At 51.1% G+C, this 22,570-nt stretch overlaps 1 protein-coding gene across 1 annotated transcript in view; it reads right to left on the reverse strand.

The window, feature by feature from the left end:
* LOC144764033 (uncharacterized) overlaps nucleotides 1–16,949 on the reverse strand; it is a 56,379-nt gene extending 39,430 nt beyond the window's left edge. Inside the window, exon 1 of the mRNA XM_078650172.1 lies at nucleotides 16,823–16,949. The gene's annotated coding sequence lies outside the window, so the exon portion shown is untranslated. The remainder of the gene's footprint in view (nucleotides 1–16,822) is intronic.
* Nucleotides 16,950–22,570: the final 5,621 nt, after the last annotated feature.

Consider the following 22,570-nt stretch of genomic DNA (forward strand, 5'->3'; position numbering starts at 1 on the left):
GGAGACTTGATCTTCCCTTTAATTGTGATAGTGACCTCTATCAAGTGATGGTCCGACCAGGGACAAGGGGAAATAATTGGACAAGACAGGACGAGGTTATGAGTCCAGATATGGTCAAGAATATGACCCTTAGCATGGGTGGGTGAGGTAATGTGTTGAGTCAGATTAAGACTAGTCAGAGTTTCGAATAGTTCAGTAGCATGAGGGCCAGCTTGGTCATCGTCAAACCAGTAGTTAAAATCACCTAATACGGCGATTCTAGAGTGATGAGTAAGTAGGCCAGCTACCTGTTCACTCAGGGAGAGGGGGATTGAGTGTGTGCGTGGGTGTGTGTGTGTGCGCGTGAGCGATTGCAGGAGGCTGACTTAGTTGTACCGTGTGGGGGGGAAGTGGGGTTGTGTGTGCACGCGATTGCAGGAGGCTGACTAAGTTGTACTGTGGCGGAGGTGTGTGCGTGTGTGCGCGCACGGAGCGATTGCAGGAGGCTGACTTAGTTGTACAGTGGGGGGAGGGGTGTGTGTGTGGGTGTATGCGTGTGTGTGTGCGTTCACAAAATTGCAGGAGGATGACTTGCCTAAGAAGCGGGACAGGAAATGTGCACGGCGCATGGCTGTACATGCGCGTACACCTGCTCAAATCACCAAAAGCTCCGCGCGTGCCCATCTCCTGTCCTACTTCCAAGGCAAGTAGAGAACAATAAGCCTCGCTGGCGACAGTGCTTCGTGCTGCGTACGCCAGGCTCGACCTAATAAAAGCATTGTCATTTACAATGCCAGTAGGTCAAACTTGCGTAAATGTAAGACCTATTGCATTGCAAATGCTTGTTAGAACTGTCGGTGCTGAGCACTGGCAGTGCCTGGCTCACTTATAGCCCTGCAAACACCTATTCCAGAAAGAACACACCCGAGATCGAACGCTGACAGTATTGTACTTTCTATCAACAATCCTAATGGTCGATGCTAGCTCACCCAGCTTGCCATACAACTACAAATTGCTTCAGAAAAATCAATATGCTACATAATTATCTGCTTCATGCGTCGTTTTTTTCATTTTTGGGCAGTGTGCAGTTCCAGAAACGGGAAGGCAGGGGAAGCGAGAAGGGCATATTATACCGACCTTCAGAAACTTCTTCAGATGAGTGGTGAAACGTCTGCTTTGGTGTTGACGCTGAGGTCACTGACCCCTTCCAAGCAAACCACGAAAGCCAAGCGCCTGCCCGCAAACAATCAAAACAAGGAAATAGAACGAGGAATGCAGCTGCCACCCTGCACGCCACTGCTCGCTCCTGAGAACAAAACCATTACAAAACAGGTGAGACATGCACCCGCCTTTAGCCATTTGTGTTCTTTCGTTATTGAAAGACACGCGCAAAAGCCAATCCAATGTGTGGGAGGAGTCAGACCCTCACAGAGCAGTTACAAGAAGTCTCGCAGTGCAGCGCATGCACGCTTGCTCAGACTCGACCTAAAAAGCCAATAAGCAAAAGTGTTAAATAAACATGTTTTGGGCCCTTCCCTTTCGCGGGCATTTGGTCCACCCATACAAGTTAATATCATTTTTATCAGGAGGGCTGAGGGTCTGCTGGGTGGTAGAAATTTATGCTGGGCCAGAGATCCCACAACTCTCCCACTCAGAAATGTGATTTGCTAGCTAAATTTGAGATTTGCAGGGGATTCGGAGTAAGAAACGTTGAAGGATCCAAGCAAGCCACACCTGCTTGGACATCCCCTGGAGTCTAATTTTCTGAATGTCTGAGCTTGGCAAGTTTCCCTAGATGGCTGCAGATACCCCTCTTGTAAAAACAGGTTGTTCTGTGATAGATCATTTTGATGCATCTTTTTGGGCTCTTTCCTGTTGCGGTCATTCGGGCCACCCACGTAAGTGAGGTAACATGTTTTTTTGGTTCTCACAGTCATCTTTTAATATATTATTGTATTGGTTTCTCAATGAATTGAATGTTATAATCATTATTATAATGATAGAACTAACATCGCAAATCCATTTATCAACAATATCATTAACTCATCACTTAACCTAGGCTCAGTCCCTGAAGAATCGAAGCTCGCAGCAGTAAAGCCCCTGCAGAAAAAGCCACTACCTGATCCTGCAATCCTCACAAACCTCCGCTCCATTACCCTTCTTCCTACCTTTTGTAAACTGACTGAAAAGGCAGTTAAACAGCTCACCGCTTTTTTGGAGGCCAATAACACCTGGCACCCCAATCAAGCAGGCTTTAGAGCTCAGCACTCAACCGAATCAGCCTTAATATTTACATCTGAAACTCTTCGAGCTGCATTAGACCAGGGTAAGAAAGCAGTCCTGGTTCTGCTGGACCTGTCCGCGGCGTTCGATACGGTGTCACATACCATCCTGATAAACCGTTTAGCCGCGGCAGGGATCGTCGGAAATGTGCTGAGCTGGCTTAAAAGCTTCCTAGCAAATAGACGACAAGTGGTCATCTTAGGCCAATATAGGTCAGAAGAAAAACTGCTAGGAACAGGAGTGCCCCAGGGCTCCTGTTTGAGCCCAACACTCTTTAATGTATACATGGCCCCCTTAATTTCCCTCATATCATCTTATGGCATAGATACTATATCTTATGCAGATGATACACAGCTCATTCTGGTGTTGGAGGACAATACCGGTGAAGCTGAAATGAAACTCAAGAACTGCCTTAAAGCGACGTTCAAATGGATGGACATGAACCACCTTAAGTGTAACTCCGGTAAAACTGAGATTTTATCTTTTGGTAAAGGAAACCAATTCAATCCCGAATCCTGGTGGCCAGAGGATGCCATTGCCCCCCCCAATACTGCCCTCTCAGTCCAAAACCTAGGGATCAAATTCGACCCCTCCCTTAGTTTCAAACAGCAAGCAGTGGCCGTAGCAGGGACCTGCTTTGACATTATAAAAGGGCTCATAAAATTCTTCGATCTGATTGCCCTCTCAGCAAGGAAAATGGTTGCAGTGGCCCTTATAACCTCCCGCATCGACTACTGCAACAGCCTCTATGCAGGGGCCAACAGAGAAATCTGCCACAAACTACAAATGGTGCAGCACGCCGCAGCCAGACTGGTGTTAGGATGGAAAAGGAGAACATCAGCCACAGCAGCACTGAACATCCTGCACTGGCTGCCAATTCACAAACGGGTACCTTTAAAATACTCCTGATCACCTACAGAGCCTTTAATGGGAAAGGACCTAGCTACATACAGAGTATGTTCAAACACTACACCCCCTCACGATGTCTTAGATCCCAAACTGCCAACCTCCTCACCATTCCCAAGTTTAGACTCAAAACGAGAGGAGGGAAAGCCCTGGCAGTCCTAGGCTCCAAAGCTTGGAACACGTTCCCACCACACTTCCGCCTAATCCCCACTGAATCCATCTTTAGAAAGACCCTCAAAACTTGGATCTATACTCTATCCGAAACACAATGTATATTCCTAGTCTAAACTGTACCAATCCACCAGACCCCCGGTCTCAGGTTCTCTTTCTAAAAGCGCAAAGATGCTTACTGGAGTGTAGCCCGCGCTATACAAGAAACGTATTACATTACATTACATTACATGGAGTGACAGGATGATTTCCCAGTGGGTTTGTTCAAACATTTTCAAATAACCCCACCCTCCAATTAGCTCATGCGTTGTTGCAGTTAAATGTTTTTACTTCTATCAATAGAGATGTGGTAGTGGCGGCTGGCAGAGAACGGGGGTATGGGAGCGCGTGGAAAAAAAAAACGATAAAAAAACACCTACCTCTTCACAGCTGCTGTATGTGTTCCGTCATTGCGTCTCTTCCTGGTGAGTCCTGGAAGTAGGAAGCACACAGGCTCCCCATAGCCAATCACAACGCTGCGATTGATCTGAGCAGCGTGATTCGGCGCTCAGATGGGGACTGGGAGCCTGTGCATGTTACCCACCAGGCTGTGCATTACAGCTTGGTGGGGAACATGCTAAGTGTGCATGACTGTTCGGCCGGCCCAAGTCGGCCTGCCCAATAGAAGTGTGCACTTAAAGTGTGCCCACCACTCCTCCCCTTGTGACCCCAGCCGTGCCCTGCTCTAACCGAGCCCCTTAGCTACAAAAAATAAAATGTTAATGGCAGAGTTATTATCGTGTTCTTTTCCCTTCTTTCATTGCTCCAGGAGCAGTGGGCGGCCCTCTCCGCTCTAGCGGAGGATCCACCCCAGTAATGTGGCGATGTCGTAGCACTCTTCAGTGCTGCACGGATGTAGTACTAGGTTAAAGATTCTGGTGTCCATCCTTTTTGTGACACAGAGTGTCCCGATGTTTGCGCTAAGCATTGTAGCTCCTTGCCCAGGTTTGTTAGTAAGCCTTTTTTATCGCCCCCTTTTGTTTTATACTTCCTCATTGTTGGCTCAACCCCTCCATTTCGTAGGTCTAACACCATCTGTCTCCATGCCACCAAGTCCTCTTCCAATCTTTCATTCCATCCCGCATGCTTCATCCTTACTTCTTCGACCCTTCTCGCAGCCATTCTGCATAATTGGTGGGTGTGCGTGCATCCATTTAATGGCAACACCATCCCTAGCATCAGGAATTTGCGACTAAGTTTATTTTTTTACAGTAGTTAGGATAAAGCCCAGCAATAACTCGAGAGGTGTGCCTACAATCTCCCATCTGGTTGCCACTTTCAAATTTCCTAGAATATAATTCCAAAAAGACGCCATAACCGCACAACTTCGTACTACATGCAGAAAATCTGTCTCTGGTGTGCCACAGGGCGGGCACCTGTCTGACTGCGAAGGATAAATAGCATGCAGGGTTTTGGGAGAAAGGTTTGCCTGGAGTACACATTTATTCTGTATGAGTTTAAAGCGTGCACTTGAGCTCACAGTGCGCATCTCCATGTGTATCCTGTGCCCTTCCTGTGACGTTAGCTCACCCCTTAACACCTGCTCCCATCTACTGTGTTCCTTTGGGGTTATTTCCGTTCAGTTCTTTCATAATGCCCTATAAAAATGCGCTACAAGTTTGGCTATAAGTTTTTGTCCTCCAGCCAGATCCAGCAGCTTGTTCAGTGTAAGAGGATAATTGTTCTTTAGGAAAGCTGGGCCATATCTTGCGCGCTGGGATTGATATCTTGTTTAATTGTAAAGTACTTTATACAAACCACCACCAGGGCACATCCTTTTTAGTCACTGTTATCCAATGGGCATCCAGCCAGGTCAAATCCAATATCTTAATTGTTCTTTTGATCCAAAATATAAGTGCACAATGTTCATTGATATTCAGTGTTCTTTTATTAATATTTTTCTTGTCACATCCGTCACAGCCGACGCGCGTTTCGCCCTCCGCGGGCTTTTTCAAGGCAAATTGCTTTTTAGGTGAATAGCATGTGTATCACAAGTCAATAATTAATGAAGATCTTTGGTCATTGTACCTCCAAGCCTCTCAGTTTCGGATTCCTTATTAAGTTCGACCACGTATTGTATTTCAAAGTTTGGACGCGCTGTATGGAGCCTTGATAAGTTCCATCGCCATTACGCCATTACGCGTGTATCGAGGTCGGAAAAAGTAGCCTCCTTCCGCGTTTCCTGGGAAAAGAAACGTGGAAGGAGGCTGAACACTGAATATCAATGAACATTGTGCACTTATATTTTGGATCAAAAGAACAATTAAGATATTGGATTTGACCTGGCTGGATGCCCATTGGATAACAGTGACTAAAAAGGATGTGCCCTGGTGGTGGTTTGTAAATTGTATATGACACTCTACCTCACCGTGAGTGGGTAGGGGATCGTAGATTGGTGCTAAAAGGTGGATGAGCACTACATCGGGCTTGCACTCCAACAAAGTTATACAAATTGACATTGCTTATAAACACAACAAGGGAGATATCTTATTCTGTGATGTGCTGATCGTGCTATAGCAAATCCGCCACTTGTATATTGTAATTGTAAAGTACTGCCCATGCCCTAAAGTGAACAAGTGAACATGTGGAGAAGTGTGGCTCAGGGGTTAGAGGCGGCAGACCCGGAAGCTGAGATCGGCCCTGGACCAGGGTTCAATTCCCCGCCTCGGCGGGTCTTGGGCTCAAAAATTCCACGGACTCGATAATTCTCGCTCCGGTGCCTACTCGACTCACGGGTTCACACTCTGCGACTCTGGGCAATAGCTTGCTTAATCTCCACACCGGCCCCTCGTGGCGGGATGCCTGGCTTTCACCTTGTGGATACCCTACCGGGGTTATCTCACAGGGGAATACCAGGACGGGTTCCCTAAGCAAGTGCTTAGATACCGACCTCGGTTGGTGATTTGCGCTATATAAATACATGTACATTTACATTTACATTTACATTTACAAGTCGACCACGTCATCCCACTGGATAAATTACCACCCAAATACAGGCCACCCAGGACATCAGTGACCCCCTCTTGCCATTTCTGTATTGACATTTTTTGCTATGTTCGCAAATGGTGTGGGAACCCACAGCAGCATGTTTCGTGCATAAGGCACGCAACAAATAACCTTTGTAAACACCTGCTCCTAGATATGTCCCATCTGTTGAATCAAGAACGGGTACTTCCTGGAAATCCGTGCACGGTGTATGAGCATCTCCGGAAGGGCGTACCTCCCGCACAAGTCTCTCAGCAACCTCGTCTCCCAATGTTCCTTCTCTTCAAACTAATGGACTACATCTTGGAGGTGGGCGGCCATATAATAAAGATAGAGATTGGAAAATTCAATGCCTCCTCACGACCACGTTTTTTATTTAACATAGTCAGTCCTATTTTGTGGGCCATAGGAGGTCTAGTATTGTGCTATCCAGTTCCTTAAAGTAACGTTGGGGGCTCTCATAGAGACACAGCTGTAACATCAGCATTTTTAATAGGCTGGCCCTTCTCATCAGTGTAAGGGGAGATCCCTGCAGAACCTGACCGAGGTTCATAGCCCAGCAACCACTCTGGCTATTTTGAGCTCTAGGAAATGCGTTTCCCATTAGCTATCCTAATCCCCAGATAACGCAAACACTCTCTACGCCATGATAGCTCAAAAGCAGGGAGTATTGCGGGCCCATTAATGCTAGAACTCCAAGCGACAGCAAGCAAGATTTCTGGGCATTAACAGAAAGTCCAGACACCCCTTCAGATTCCGCCAGGGCAGTCAACACTAGGACAGACTCCAACGTATCCCGTAAATATACTAGAGCCTCATCAGCGTATAGTGGTACCACCTGGTCCCCCCAGGGTTCCATCCTCTGTTGCAATAGCGCTGCCAGTGGCCCCATTGCGAATAGCAATAGCGACAGAGGACGCCCCTGTCACATGCTACGTGTAGTAGAAAGTCTACAGAAACAAAGCCGCCGGTCCACTCTCGAGCTCTTGGACCAGCGTAAGGCAGCCTGAGCCATAAAATGGAGTTTGGCCCAAAATCCATTCTGTACAAGGCCTGCCACAGAGACTCCCATGCCACCGCCTGCTCTATGTCAAGTAATGCCAGCGCATAGGAACCCTCTCGCAGATCAGGGGGAAAGATTACGCGGAACAGTCTGTGCAGCGTATACATGGGATTCCTCTTAGGGATGAGCCTGCAATGATCTTCAAGGACAAGGGTGGGCAAATACGGGAGCAGCAAGGAAGTCAACAGAGTACCCAGTATCTTAACATCCATTTAACCTAGACAGTGGACTGTAAGACGTTGCCTCCTCTACTATCTTAACTGGTTTTGGTACCAGCACCACAAGCACCTCACGCATAGTATCCAGGAGGCATTTATGCTGTTATGTTCGGTATAGTTCAAACACAAAAAAGGGTGTGTAGTTCCGGTAATCACAACCAAGAAAGCATGGACAAAGGAATACAAATCCTACTAGGTTTGTATAGAAGGCCCTCACTCACCAACCTGGTTGGTGACATGCTTCATCATTGGACCCCAACGGGAGAGGCCGAATGCCTCCCCAAAGGTAAGGTAAGGTAAATTCTTTATTGCTTGATTAATAAAAATCTTTGCAATTGTTCTTAAAAATTCTTAATAAACACCATTCAAAGTACATAAAAACGAAATATAAAAAATTAGACATTTCATACAATCACATTAGTATAAAAACATTTCTTAATTTGCAATATTAATAAATATGAAATAGAATCAGTGTGTGCAAAAGTACATCTTGTGCTGGCCTTAAATGAGAAAAAGTAAAAAACCCAATGAAACCTGTGAGGCACTGTCCGTGGGTAGCTTTGTAGTTGCAGTAGCAGGGAAGTCAAAAACTCAGACAAACACTCACTAGTGAAAAGTTCTTTACTTGTCGGAATTTTTCGCTGGTCATATTTTTCCCAGTTCATAGAGTAACGGCTGGGTTTAGTGCAATGTTTACTGACTTCATGAAGTAAACCAGTCTGCAAGCTAATTGAATGTCCTCCCTGTTAAAACAGGCCAGCAATGCCTGTCGACGGGTTCGCAGGAGTGTTTGGTTCCACAGCGGTGTTAGATGTCTCCTTCGTTCAGTATCAAGGGCTTTACAGCTGCATAGCAAATGCAATACATCCTCCTTAGTTTCTGTGCAGAGTCTGCACTTTATGTTGGAATCCAAGCGTTTCCAAGGGGGTAGATGTTCTTTTGATGGTATTACCCCCATCCTCAACTGCAAGAAGGTTTCCTTCGTCGCCCGAGAGAAGCCAGTACCTAGGTAGGCCTGTGGTTGCAGCCTGGTGTAACTCTGAATCACGAACCATCCATGCGTCCCCCCAGTTATTACTGCTTTGTCTTCTTCTAGGGATAAGATCTTAACAGTTTTGTTAACGAGCCGATTGAAACATTTTTGCGTGCAGCTTGCACCCCAAAGGTCTTTTAACGCAAGAGTATTTATTGCTGCCTGAAGATAGACCATTGCAGGGCTGTTCTTATCTCTTTCCAGCTCCTTCCATAGATAAGTATTCAGGGTGCCCAGCTCAGCACTCTTTACTTTGTGCCGGCATTTTACATAGGCACCTTTACGTGCTAGTTGTTGTTGCTGTAGGCCAAACTCAAGCCTTAATTGTGCTGGGGAGGTGTACGGTGGTAGACTGAATATTATTCGCATTGATTTTGCTACTACTTTATCTAAGGTGGACTCATCTCTCCCTCTCATACATTCGCTACCGTAGGTTATCGATGGCAGTAATCTTGCTTGTAGAACATCTAGCAGGGGGATTAAATTTGGACCAGCTATTTTGCTCTTGATGCTTTTTAGTGCAATGGCCAGCGATACCCCTCTGTTCTTAATTGCCTTTTTTTGTTGTTTAAAAGAACCTTTTGAGCCCAAAATTACGCCCAGATATTTATATTATTTAACATTTTCCATCTTCTGATCTCGCAGAAACCACTGTGGGTGTCGCTTTTTCATTTTTTGGTTTAATATCCAATGCCTCCCCAGTGTGCTACGACGACAGATTTACTGCGGATTTAAGTTCGGTATACCTTCAGCAGTTTATCCACCACTGTATCAGCATATTTATGACCAAAATTTGGTCAGCAGGCCGTCTTCACCGGTAGTTTTCCCAGTTTCGGACGTCTCTGTGATGCTAGGACCTCCTCTTCCATTCTGTCTACTTCAAGCGCTTTTCTCTCCTCTGCCCCCAACCGGGGGAGATTCAAGCCTGCCAGGAAGTTCACCCCTCAGTCCTCTGATGTGATCCCCTTTGGCATACACCCTCTCAAGATGAACCCTAAACACTTCATTTACAGCCTCCTGGGAGTTGACTTATTTACCTCCAGCATCCCTTAAGGCCAATACTGGTTCTCGGGACTCCTGTTGCCTCATCGGACTAGCCAGCTAGGCCCCTCTCATCACGTAGCCTCTGCCGGTATGAAGTGTATGTATATTTTTCCAGCCTGTGTCAGTCATCCAGGACAGCACAATAAGTGTGTCTCCATTCCTCCAGCCTCAGGGGCTGAGACGGGATCACCTCTTCTAGGTCATAGAGTTTGGCTTCGTTTGTTTCCAAGTCACGTACCAACTGTTGTCTCACCCCGTATGTGGTGAGTAGGCAGACTCCCTTAAGCACCAATTCCATTGCGCCCCAGTCGTGTGCCCTGCTGCTAGTACTACCCCAGTTCTCTTGGTAATAATGAATAATGAATATGTTCATCCCGGACCATCCTTTCATCCATCTGAGGTCGATAAAATGAGTACCATTGAGTTGGGTAACAACAAACATCTGTTATTCAGCGCCAAGATACCCGTAGTTGTGAAAGTGCGCTTTACAAATACACGTGTCATCTCATGTCATGTCATCAACTCCCTCAGCTGGACAGTCATACAGGGCTTTGTGTTTACCCTTGGGGGCTCGTGATCTAATGTCCCACTCAACACACAATTACAATTGCCTGCCAGCAGTAAGTCTGTGGTAAGAAATGGAGGGTGGGGGGGGGGGGGTCACCACAGCAGTAAAGAAGTGTGGACAATCAAGGTTAGTAGCATACACGGTCACAAAACAGACGTCTCGTCCATCCAGGACTTCTGACAAAACTATACATCTGCCCACTGGGTCCAGCACATGTCACATGTCCCCCCGGAGCCACCCAAATCATGATGCCTAGTGCAAACCCAGAGTATGAGGTAGCAAATAATTGTCCCCTCCAACATCTATGCAAACCTGGAATGCAATCCCCCTCCCCAAACATGCATTTCCCTTAAAAAGGCGACAGAGACATGATATTGTTTAAGGTATCCATACAATCTCCGCCTTTTCTCAAGTTAGACCAGTCCCTTGACATTCCATACCAGGACTTTAAATGTTGCCTCAGCCATCATTCATGTTATTTACGGTCGGCACAGTACTCAGACATAGCAACATACATTGCCATGACACACTTATCATCCAACCACATGTGCTGCCACATACCCGGTGAAAAGGTAATATAAACAGAACTACCCCGTTTCTCAACTCTTCCCCCCATAGGCAGTACAACAAACCCTTCCCACCTTACAACTAGCAGCATATAAACCTGCAGGACACGCCTCATACCCAATGTCTTATTTGTGATCAAACCAGAAATACAAATAAGGAACAACCAAGATACTATTGATCTGGGGGGCGTGGCCAACAGCATGGCCAAGTAGGACGTGCGGCGCTGGAGCTCCCGCCGTGCTGCCGCAAAATCCGACAAATTACACACTTCCCGGGGCGCCAGACACCCGAAACGAAAGCACCCTGACCCCCGAAGCCGGCGCACCTGACCTCGAAGCGGAGAGGCGCCTGACTGCATGAGGGGTGCCGACTCGGCCTGAGAGCTTGGGAAGACCTTTCCGCGGGCAAGATGGCGGCCGTGACGTCCGAGCCTGGACTAGGGGTGACCATCTGCGCGCCCTCTGGGACTGACCCGACCTCTTGCAGGGTATCGGCCCAGCCTAAAGAGGCCTGAATAGGGGTACCGATACGGCCGGGGTCACCCCCCGAGAGGTTCTGCGTTTGTCCCTCACTAGAAGCGGGGGTGAGCGGCGGAGGTCGGAGGGGCCCGAGACTGAATACCCTACGACCGGCACACGCCGGAAGAGCTGGCAAGTCGTAAGACGCCCCGAACAGCGGAGAGGCCCGGACACAGAGGGGCCCTACCCCAGAGCCGCGACCAACCATGGGCAAGAGAGATACGCTTCGAAAGACACAGAAACTAGGACCTATGGACAACTTCGCGGCGCCAAGGCCTCAGACGGAGCCTCTATCAGTGACGCCTGGGGTGCGGACCGACACGGCGATGCTGCTGGAGGCCGCACAGGCCTCTAGGACTGATATCCAGGAGTCCCGAGCGGCGCTGGAGGTCAAAATCGGGGTAGTGGGCTCGGAAGTGACACTACTTCGATAAGATTTCCGCAAGCTGTCTGACAGAGTAACGGCGACGGAAACAAGGATTGGCGAGAACGAGGACTCGATCTCCACCCTGAAAAAAGACATGGCGGAGCTGCAGGCCTCCCACCGCCAATTGCTCTGGAAGGTGGATGACGCCGAGAACCGGGCAAGACGCAACAACCTGCGCTTCGTGGGCTTTAGAGAAGGTATAGAAGGGACGAACATGGCGTCATTCCTCCGCACCTGGCTGCTACAGACTTTCCCAGATGTGCAGTTCTCCCCATGCTTTATTATCGAAAGAGCGCACAGGGCCCTCCTGGCAAAACCGCCTGAGGGAGCGAGGCCGAGGCCGGTTATCGCCCGCTTCCTCAACTTCGCCGATAGAGACTTGATCTTCAGAGAGGCCAGAATAAAGGGGGAGATCCGACTGGAAAACTCAACAATAATGATCTTCCCGGACTATAGCCAGGAGGTTCAGAAGGGACCAGGGCAGACACACGGGCTTTTGGCGTCTGGTGGCCTGGGATTTGCAAAACGCGACCATACTTAGAGGCATCCGAGCTGACATTAAGGTATATCTGGCAGAAAATGAAGGTACGGTTGACTCAAGTGTTACTCTGTGGGAAGCCCTAAAGCCGGTACTTAGGGACAGGATAAACTCTAGGCTGGGTGAAGAAAGACGGAGGCTTCAGGCAGAGGTGGCCGCCCTAGAACAGGCTATCCTAGAGGGGGAACGGGACTATTTGACCCGTAAAAACACCAAGACCCTTAGACGGCTTCTAGATGCTCAGAAACAATACAGGGAACTGGTAACCAACGAAGCGAAGACCCAGTCCCTTGCCACCCTTCACAGGTTGTACGATGTAGGGGACAAGTCGGGGAAGCTCCTGGCGTGGCTCAGCCGGAAAGAACGGGCGGCGAGGTGGATTGACAGTGTAAAAGCCATGGATGGCGCTACTGTCAACACTAATGCGGAGATAGCTGAAACTTTTGCACACATTTTGAAACTTTCTATGCAGCCCGTGAACTTGCTACCACAGAGGAGGCGTTCCAGTATTTAGAGGCCACAGTCCTGCCCCCCGAGTCCATGGATGCCCTAGAGGCAGATATAACGGTAGATGACATCACTGAGGCCATTGCCAGATTGAGACCGGGCAAAACCCCGGGCCCTAATGGCTTCCCAGCGGAGCTCTTCAAGCGAGCGGCAGACCTTCTGTCACGCCATCTTAGGGGCCTCTTTGCTGGTGCCCTTGAAGAGGGAGAGCTCCCTCCAGACCTCGCTAGGGCTACAATTGTCCCAATCTATAAAGAGGGCAAACCACGAGAGAGTTGCGCCTCATACCGATCCATTTCCCTGCTGAACACGGAAGTGAAACTATTAGCAACCATCTTGGCAGCCCGCTTGAGAGCAGTTATAAAAGGTCTGGTTCATTTAGACCAGTCAGGCTTCTTACCAGATAGAGCCACTAAATTAAACCTTAGAAGAACCCATAACTGGCTACAAGAAGTACGGGACCGCAGCGACCCCCATTGGTTCCTCTCCCTGGATGCCGAAAAGGCGTTCGATGCGGTAAACTGACCCTTCCTCTTCGCAGTGTTACATAAGTTTGGTTTCGGGCCGAATTTCATTCGGTGGGTCCAGCTCCTCTACACTGCCCCGAGAGCCAGGGTGCGGGTGAACGGGACCTTCTCACGCGAGTTTCAGATTCAGAGAGGCACCCGGCAGGGGTGCCCTCTGTCCCCCCTCCTTTTTACGCTCACAATAGTAGTGCTTGCCACCAGGATCTGGCAAAACGATGACATTCGCGGCTTTACGAGCAGCGACGCGGACTCGATACCGGAAAAAATCTCGCTATACGCAGACGATGTCTTGCTCTATGTAACCGAACCAGTAACCTCGATCCCAGAGCTCTCCCAAGAAATAGAACGATACGGAGGGATGGCTGGACACAAAATAAACTGGCACAAATCAGTACTTTATGACCCTGGGGGTCGTAACAGATGGGGGAACCTACCATAAAACCTACTGACGACTACCGAGGGCTTCCAGTACCTCGGGGTCTATATCACCGTGAGTGAGACCCTCTCGTTCTGTAGAAACGTGGAATGGATCATACTTAACGCGGTAGCAGATATGAACCGGTGGAGACAGCTCCCATTGACACTCCTGGGCAGAGCGGCCATGTATAAAATGGTCACACTGCCAAAATTCCTATATGCTCTGCAAAACGAATACTATCCGATACCGACGTCGGTCTTTCACAGGATCCATGCGGATGTGCGATCCTTCCTTTGGCTGGGCAAGCATGCCAGGGTGGCCCTGTCCACGCTCCAGAGACATCAGCACAGCGGTGGGATTTCGCTTCCTAACCTAGAGGCCTACTACTGGGCGGAACATCTAACGCCAATAAACGACTGGCTTCATGCCCCGGCGGACCACCCGACATACGCTCTGGAACGGACGAAAATGTCGCCCAAAAACTTACTATGCTATCTTTATGGAACCTTTAGAAAAACTCCCCTCCTCCCGGCCATATCCGTAACACTCTCTGCATGGACGAAGGCCAACCGACGCATGGGATGGGATAAGAAACCCACACGACAAACGCCATTGTGGCATTGCCAGTGGTTGGCGGATCTGCACAAACTGCGAGGTTTCCGAAGGTGGGAAGACATTGACATCTCTACTATAGGGGATGTAATTGCCAAGGGGGAGCTCAAATCTTTCCAAGTTCTTAAGTCAGACTTCGGGCTCCACGACACACAACAGTTTAAATATTTACAACTACGACATGCCTGGAAGGCCCAAAATATCGCGCTCATAGATATTCCTGAGTATTCACCTCTGGAGGGGAGGCTCCTTCAAGAGCAGATTTCGGATAAGGCGGTCTCCCTGACATATAAAACATTAACTAACCACATGCTGGGGGATCTGGCGAGGCTCAGGGCCACATGGGAGGCGGAGGTAGGCGAGATGGAGGACTTGGATTGGGAAATAGTGCTGATGCGTCCCCGGGAGGTGGCAATCAAGTCCCGACTGCGACTGATCCAGTTGAATGTACTCCATAGAACCTACTATGACAGACAGCGGCTATGCAAGATGGGGAAAGTAGAGGACCCACGTTGCCTTAGATGCCATCAGAGAGTAGGGGATTTCTACCACACAATATGGTTGTGCACTATAATACAAACATACTGGACCCGGGTTTTTAAAGAATTAGGGGAGGTCCTCGGGGCTTTGATCCCACAAGATCCCAAGTTGGCACTGTTAGGCATGACCAACGAGGTAGATTTGACACGTCCACTTCTTATATTTTTGGTCTTAGCACTGGTGGTTGCGAAAAGGGACATCGCAAAGTACTGGGGAGCGCCAGACCCCCCGGACCTGGAGGAATGGAGAAGAGGACTAGATCTCTACATGGCAGCCGAGAGGGTAACTTATAAGGCCAGGGGATGTCCCAAAAAATTCCGCAGAGTTTGGTCGAAGTGGAGAAACTATCATGGGTTCGATGGGGGGCTGTGAGGGAGGGCTTCCCTGGATGGGTGTGGAACTGGTTACCAGGCCAAATGGGACATTTACACAGAGAGGGTGTTGAACGCTACTGGACTTGTGGACTATCGTACGATACCCGCGATTTGTGACTCAGAATTGTGAAGGGCATCACTGGCACTGGCGGGGGGGGGGTGTAACAGCTGCAAAGTTTTGTATGTACACTGCTGGGGGCATATAACCTGTGTTTTTCTTGTTCATTGGGGGTTAGCAAAAGAGAAAAAAAGCAGATGCTCGGAATGCCCTTGAATGCTCAGATATATATGTAGGTTTACACCAACAGCGCTTTACCAAAACTCGCCGCCCTACCTCCGGGGTGTGGGCTAAATGGCCGTGTATCTATCTGCTGAGAGTATGATGCGCTATTTGTGGCCAGTGTCTGGATTACCCGAGTGTTTGTTAATGGATCCCTATGACTCTGCAATAAAAAATAAAAATAAAAAAAAGATACTATTGATCTGTACTCTGCGGCCATCGCAGGGGGAAATGCCTGCAATACCGCCATAGCCTCTAGACCCCTGGTCCCTACATCTTTAACCTGTCTGTCTTGCCCCATCCAGATAAGTAGGAAACAATCATACACTGCATTAACAATTACTGTACCCCCCGATATTAGGAGTGATAAGTATACTTCGAGTTTGTATCTTGTAAAAAACAGTTAACACCAGCTGCAATATGAGTCCGGATATTACAACAATTTGTGTGCCCTTATGGTTTTCTTTTTGTTCGTTTCTTATTGTTATCTTGTGTACAGTGAATGAAATAACACACACAGTTACCAAACAATGAGCACTGGTGGCTGCAATGCTCCAAATTGAAACTTTCATGACTGCCATCCTCTCTTTGTGGTGTAAAGTGGACTCTGGCCTCTGGTAGAACAGTCTCCTGCCTTCAAGTACTATATATTTGTATATCTTGTGTTCATCCCCTTCTCTGTGCTCTACCCATTTTGTCCCAGATGTAGTAGTGTGTCTCCAGACTCTCCCTCTTACCCAGGACCAACCCCAATCTCTACAGGACCTTCTCGCCTCTGTGCCCCCTTCATCTTCTAGGATACTTAGCAGTGCCATTTGAGGACTTGGATAGATCAGGCTGCCTCAATCTGTTCTGCTCATGGTTACCATTCCCTCCCAGAAAGGCTGGATAAGTCTACAGTGCCAGATCATGTGGAGTAAATCCCCTTCCTCTATTTGACATCTGGGGCAGGTTGGGCCAGGGCTATGCTGCATCACCACAGCAGTGGTGGGGTTAATGAAGCCCTATGAAAAGAAGTATTTTAATTGTATTAAACGACACTCGGTGGAAGTCTTCACTTATCAGCACTAAAGTACTTTCTTCATCTTCCAGGCGCCCAGATCCCCCCACATGACCCAGGAGGAGACTCTGTGAGAGGAGATGAAAGCGGCGGCCACGACCGGGCGTGGAATATTATCATCATCATTTTCATATAAAAAAGAGACAGTGATGACGCCTCACTCACCCCGCAGGGATCCTGCTCTTCACTGCAGCGGCAACGGCCCTGGGGTCAGAGGTCAGCAGCAAGGCCCGGAGTCCGGCGGAAGCTGACCAGGAAGCAGGGTTCATCCACTGCGCATGCGCAGAGCACTGAACTGCCGTCTCAAGCACAACTAAGAACTTCCGGTCTTAATCACACAACAGATCTGGGCTCGGCGCATGCGCAGGATCAACCCCCACTCTCCACATGCGCAGGACCAACCCCACTCTCCACACTCGGCGCATGCGCAGGATCAAACCCCCTCTCCACACTCGGCGCATGCGCAGGATCAACCCCCACTCTCCACACTCGGCGCATGCGCAGGATCAAACCCCCTCTCCACACTCGGCGCATGCGCAGGATCAACCCCCACTCTCCACACTCGGCGCATGCGCAGGATCAACCCCCCCTCTCCACACTCGGCGCATGCGCAGGATCAAACCCCCTCTCCACACTCGGCGCATGCGCAGGATCAACCCCCACTCTCCACACTCGGCGCATGCGCAGGATCAACCCCCGCTCTCCACACTCGGCGCATACGAAAGATCAACCCCCCTCTCCACACTCGGCGCATGCGCAGGATCAACCCCCGCTCTCCACACTCGGCGCATGCGCAGGATCAACCCCCGCTCTCCACACTCGGCGCATGCGCAGGATCAACCCCCGCTCTCCACACTCGGCGCATGCGCAGGATCAACCCCCACTCTCCACACTCGGCGCATGCGCAGGATCAACCCCCACTCTCCACACTCGGCGCATACGAAAGATCAACCCCCCTCTCCACACTCGGCGCATGCGCAGGATCAACCCCCGCTCTCCACACTCGGCGCATGCGCAGGATCAACCCCCGCTCTCCACACTCGGCGCATACGAAAGATCAACCCCCGCTCTCCACACTCGGCGCATGCGCAGGATCAACCCCCACTCTCCACACTCGGCGCATGCGCAGGATCACATCCCACTCTCCACACTCGGCGCATGCGCAGGATCAACCCCCCTCTCCACACTCGGCGCATGCGCAGGATCAACCCCCACTCTCCACACTCGGCGCATACGAAAGATCAACCCCCCTCTCCACACTCGGCGCATGCGCAGGATCAACCCCCGCTCTCCACACTCGGCGCATGCGAAAGATCAACCCCCGCTCTCCACACTCGGCGCATACGAAAGATCAACCCCCGCTCTCCACACTCGGCGCATGCGCAGGATCAACCCCCACTCTCCACACTCGGCGCATACGAAAGATCAACCCCCCTCTCCACACTCGGCGCATGCGCAGGATCAACCCCCGCTCTCCACACTCGGCGCATACGAAAGATCAACCCCCCCTCTCCACACTCGGCGCATGCGCAAGATCCCCCCGACTCTCCTCAGCCCGAGTCTCCCCGCTCCGCTCCCAGAGGGCGCTCTCTCCCGCACCGACGGCCGACACTGACCCCACTGGAGCGGGACAGACCTCTCCTGGCACCAGGGGGCACAAGAGGCCTTTATTTGTCCATTTGGCGCCGCCATCATTGAAACGAGCCGTCAATCATTGCCAGCGCAGAGGCGCGACCTATGAGGGCCCTGCTTCGCTGCTGCCCCGCCCCCAGAGTGGCAGTTATTCATTTCTATTGTTATGATTGGCCCAGCCGAGGTGTGGGCGGGGCGTCGAGGCACGCCATCTCGCGCAGGCTCGACAGGGAGGCGGAGCCTCCTGCGTGGCTGCTTCCGGGGGTTCCAGCTGGAGCGCAGCGGGGTGAGGCGCGGCCCTGCCGAGAACCACGCATCGTGCGTGAGACTAACGCATTTTAGTGTGGTTATCCTCATCACCACACTGAAATGCTAGGTCATGCATAATGGGCCTGGCTCGGGTATCGAGCTGGTAAAGCGCTGATATGAGTAAACTAAAGCTGGCGTGGCGGCGCACTGTTCCCGGCAGGCTTGGGGCTGCCTGAGCTAATAGCTGATAACGTGCTGGCTGCTACAATGCATGAATGAAGGAATCCAGATTCCCGCCGCAGCACATTGTTAAGTTCTGACTGATGTCACCATACAGCTGACTGAGGTTTGACACAGCGACACTGACTTTCTTTAGTGCCACGGGATGTGACGTCATATCCTCCTGCAGCCGCAGTTAAATGTGGGGTAGGCTGCCTGGCTCGGTGCATGACAGCACTGCTCGCACATTGCTCTACAGAGGTAAATTAAAATCAATGAAGACCCAACCCCCCATGGCCACTGCGGACCACGGGGGCCACTCGAGGCCACTGCGCAGCTCCGTTCAGAGCTGTGCCTGCTGCTGAGCCTGAGTGAGTCGGGAGGGTGGGGGCACGTTTACCATTGCCAGGGGAGTCGAGTGAGAAGTTGCGGGCGGTCTATAAACCGAAATCCCGTGCTCTCCTCGCAAGTAAGTGTGAGAACAGTGAGTGTCAAATTGTCTATTTAACGCTTGCAGAGTAAATGGAGTGTATTGAACAGCACGTCCGCTGCACGTTCTTGCATCTTGACAGTTTATTGATGCAGGAAACTATGTATTGCAGTTTCCAGGGTGCATTTCAAACTGCCTGTACTGCGAGAAAGAGCTATTGTTATTTGTTTAAATTATATTGTCGAATGGGGTCAGTCTGCTCCCCCATATGTGCAGCTGCCTGTTTACCAATTGCTGCACCAGGTCATACTTCATTCTAGTTTCCATCTTCCGGCTGGAGCTTTTGGTGCTGCTCAATAAAATAAAATAGCATTACTGATAAAAATGCAAATCATAGAGCCTTTTTCTGTGTAAGGGCTGTTAGAGTCAATTTTGTAAAGTTGTTCCCACTCACCTGCTGCCTTCCATGGCGGTAGGACTGCGACGCTGTTATCTCAAAAGGCAAAGGCCGGCTGGCGAGGCTTGCAGTCAGGGTCTCATCTCAGTACAGCTGCAGGAGCACGACTGCCTGCGCCGCCCCTCTGAAGAGCTTCGGCCAGAGTGGTGAACCTGCTATCCTTGTGCAGGAGCACGACTGCCTGCGCCACCCCTCTGAAGAGCTTCGGCCAGAGTGGTGAACCTGCTATCCTTGTGCAGGAGCACGACTGCCTGCGCCACCCCTCTGAAGAGCTTCGGTCAGAGTGGTGAACCTGCTATCCTTGTGCAGGAGCACGACTGCCTGCGCAACCCCTCTGAAGAGCTTCGGTCAGAGTGGTGAACCTGCTATCCTTGTGCAGGAGCACGACTGCCTGCGCCACCCCTCTGAAGAGCTTCGGTCAGAGTGGTGAACCTGCTATCCTTGTGCAGGAGCACGACTGCCTGCGCCACCCCTCTGAAGAGCTTCGGTCAGAGTGGTGAACCTGCTATCCTTGTGCAGGAGCACGACTGCCTGCGCCGCCCCTCTGAAGAGCTTCGGTCAGAGTGGTGAACCTGCTATCCTTGCAAAAGACGTCTGAAAACTGCAGGCAGCACTGAGCAGGCAAGGCTCGAGCGCGTGACAGCAAGGAGTCTACTACTGTTGCAGCTCAGAGGCATTACAGATGGGGTCCGTGTTGCTCATGTTGGGGCCTCACACCCTTCTGTTGTGGGCCGGGTCCAAGGTGGGACAGAGAGGCCTGGAGTCCACACTGAAGCTCTGAGTCCTGACTTGACTCATTGATTGCCTGCAGCAAGGAGGACCCAGGGGGCCCAGTGCGGGTGAAGGCTGCTATGGCATCTGTGTTTTAGAGATCCAGGGGGCCCAGAGTGGGTGAAGGCTGCTATGGCATCTGTGTTTTAGAGGACCCAGGGGGCCCAGCGTGGGTGAAGGCTGCAATGGCATCTGTGTCAAGGAGGATCCAGGGGGCCCAGCGTGGGTGAAGGCTGCTATGGCATCTGTGTTTTAGAGGATCCAGGGGGCCCAGTGTGGGTGAAGGCTGCTATGGCATCCGTGTTTTAGAGGGTCCAGGGGGCCCAGTGTGGGTGAAGGCTGCTATGGCATCCGTGTTCAAGGAGGATCCAGGGGGCCCAGCGTGGGTGAAGGCTGCTATGGCATCTGTGTCAAGGAGGATCCAGGGGGCCCAGCGTGGGTGAAGGCTGCTATGGCATCTGTGTTTTAGAGGATCCAGGGGGCCCAGTGTGGGTGAAGGCTGCTATGGCATCCGTGTTTTAGAGGGTCCAGGGGGCCCAGTGTGGGTGAAGGCTGCTATGGCATCTGTGTCAAGGAGGATCCAGGGGGCCCAGTGTGGGTGAAGGCTGCTATGGCATCTGTGTTTTAGAGGATCCAGGGGGCCCAGTGTGGGTGAAGGCTGCTATGGCATCCGTGTTTTAGAGGGTCCAGGGGGCCCAGTGTGGGTGAAGGCTGCTATGGCATCTGTGTCAAGGAGGATCCAGGGGGCCCAGCGTGGGTGAAGGCTGCTATGGCATCTGTGTCAAGGAGGATCCAGGGGGCCCAGCGTGGGTGAAGGCTGCTATGGCATCTGTGTTTTAGAGGATCCAGGGGGCCCAGTGTGGGTGAAGGCTGCTATGGCATCCGTGTTTTAGAGGATCCAGGGGGCCCAGTGTGGGTGAAGGCTGCTATGGCATCTGTGTCAAGGAGGATCCAGGGGGCCCAGCGTGGGTGAAGGCTGCTATGGCATCTGTGTTTTAGAGGATCCAGGGGGCCCAGTGTGGGTGAAGGCTGCTATGGCATCCGTGTTTTAGAGGGTCCAGGGGGCCCAGTGTGGGTGAAGGCTGCTATGGCATCCGTGTTCAAGGAGGATCCAGGGGGCCCAGCGTGGGTGAAGGCTGCTATGGCATCTGTGTCAAGGAGGATCCAGGGGGCCCAGCGTGGGTGAAGGCTGCTATGGCATCTGTGTTTTAGAGGATCCGGGGGCCCAGTGTGGGTGAAGGCTGCTATGGCATCCGTGTTTTAGAGGGTCCAGGGGGCCCAGTGTGGGTGAAGGCTGCTATGGCATCTGTGTCAAGGAGGATCCAGGGGGCCCAGTGTGGGTGAAGGCTGCTATGGCATCTGTGTTTTAGAGGATCCAGGGGGCCCAGTGTGGGTGAAGGCTGCTATGGCATCCGTGTTTTAGAGGGTCCAGGGGGCCCAGTGTGGGTGAAGGCTGCTATGGCATCTGTGTCAAGGAGGATCCAGGGGGCCCAGCGTGGGTGAAGGCTGCTATGGCATCCTTGTTTTAGAGGATCCAGGGGGCCCAGTGTGGGTGAAGGCTGCTATGGCATCTGTGTTTTAGAGGATCCAGGGGGCCCAGTGTGGGTGAAGGCTGCTATGGCATCCGTGTTTTAGAGGGTCCAGGGGGCCCAGTGTGGGTGAAGGCTGCTATGGCATCCGTGTTTTAGAGGATTCAGGGGGCCCAGCGTGGGTGAAGGCTGCTGTGGCATCCGTGTTTTAGAGGATTCAGGGGGCCCAGAGTGGGTGAAGGCTGCTATGGCATCTGTGTCAAGGAGGATCCAGGGGGCCCAGCGTGGGTGAAGGCTGCTATGGCATCTGTGTTTTAGAGGATCCAGGGGGCCCAGTGTGGGTGAAGGCTGCTATGGCATCCGTGTTTTAGAGGGTCCAGGGGGCCCAGTGTGGGTGAAGGCTGCTATGGCATCCGTGTTTTAGAGGATCCTAGGGGCCCAGTGTGGGTGAAGGCTGCTGTGGCATCCGTGTTTTAGAGGGTCCAGGTGGCCCAGTGTGGGTGAAGGCTGCTATGGCATCCGTGTTTTAGAGGGTCCAGGGGGCCCAGCGTGGGTGAAGGCTGCTTTGGCATCCGTGTTTTAGAGGATCCAGGGGGCCTAGCGTGGAAGAAGGCTGCTATGGCATC

Source organism: Lissotriton helveticus, chromosome 6 (genome assembly GCF_964261635.1).
Source record: "Lissotriton helveticus chromosome 6, aLisHel1.1, whole genome shotgun sequence".
Taxonomy (NCBI): Eukaryota; Metazoa; Chordata; class Amphibia; order Caudata; family Salamandridae; genus Lissotriton; species Lissotriton helveticus.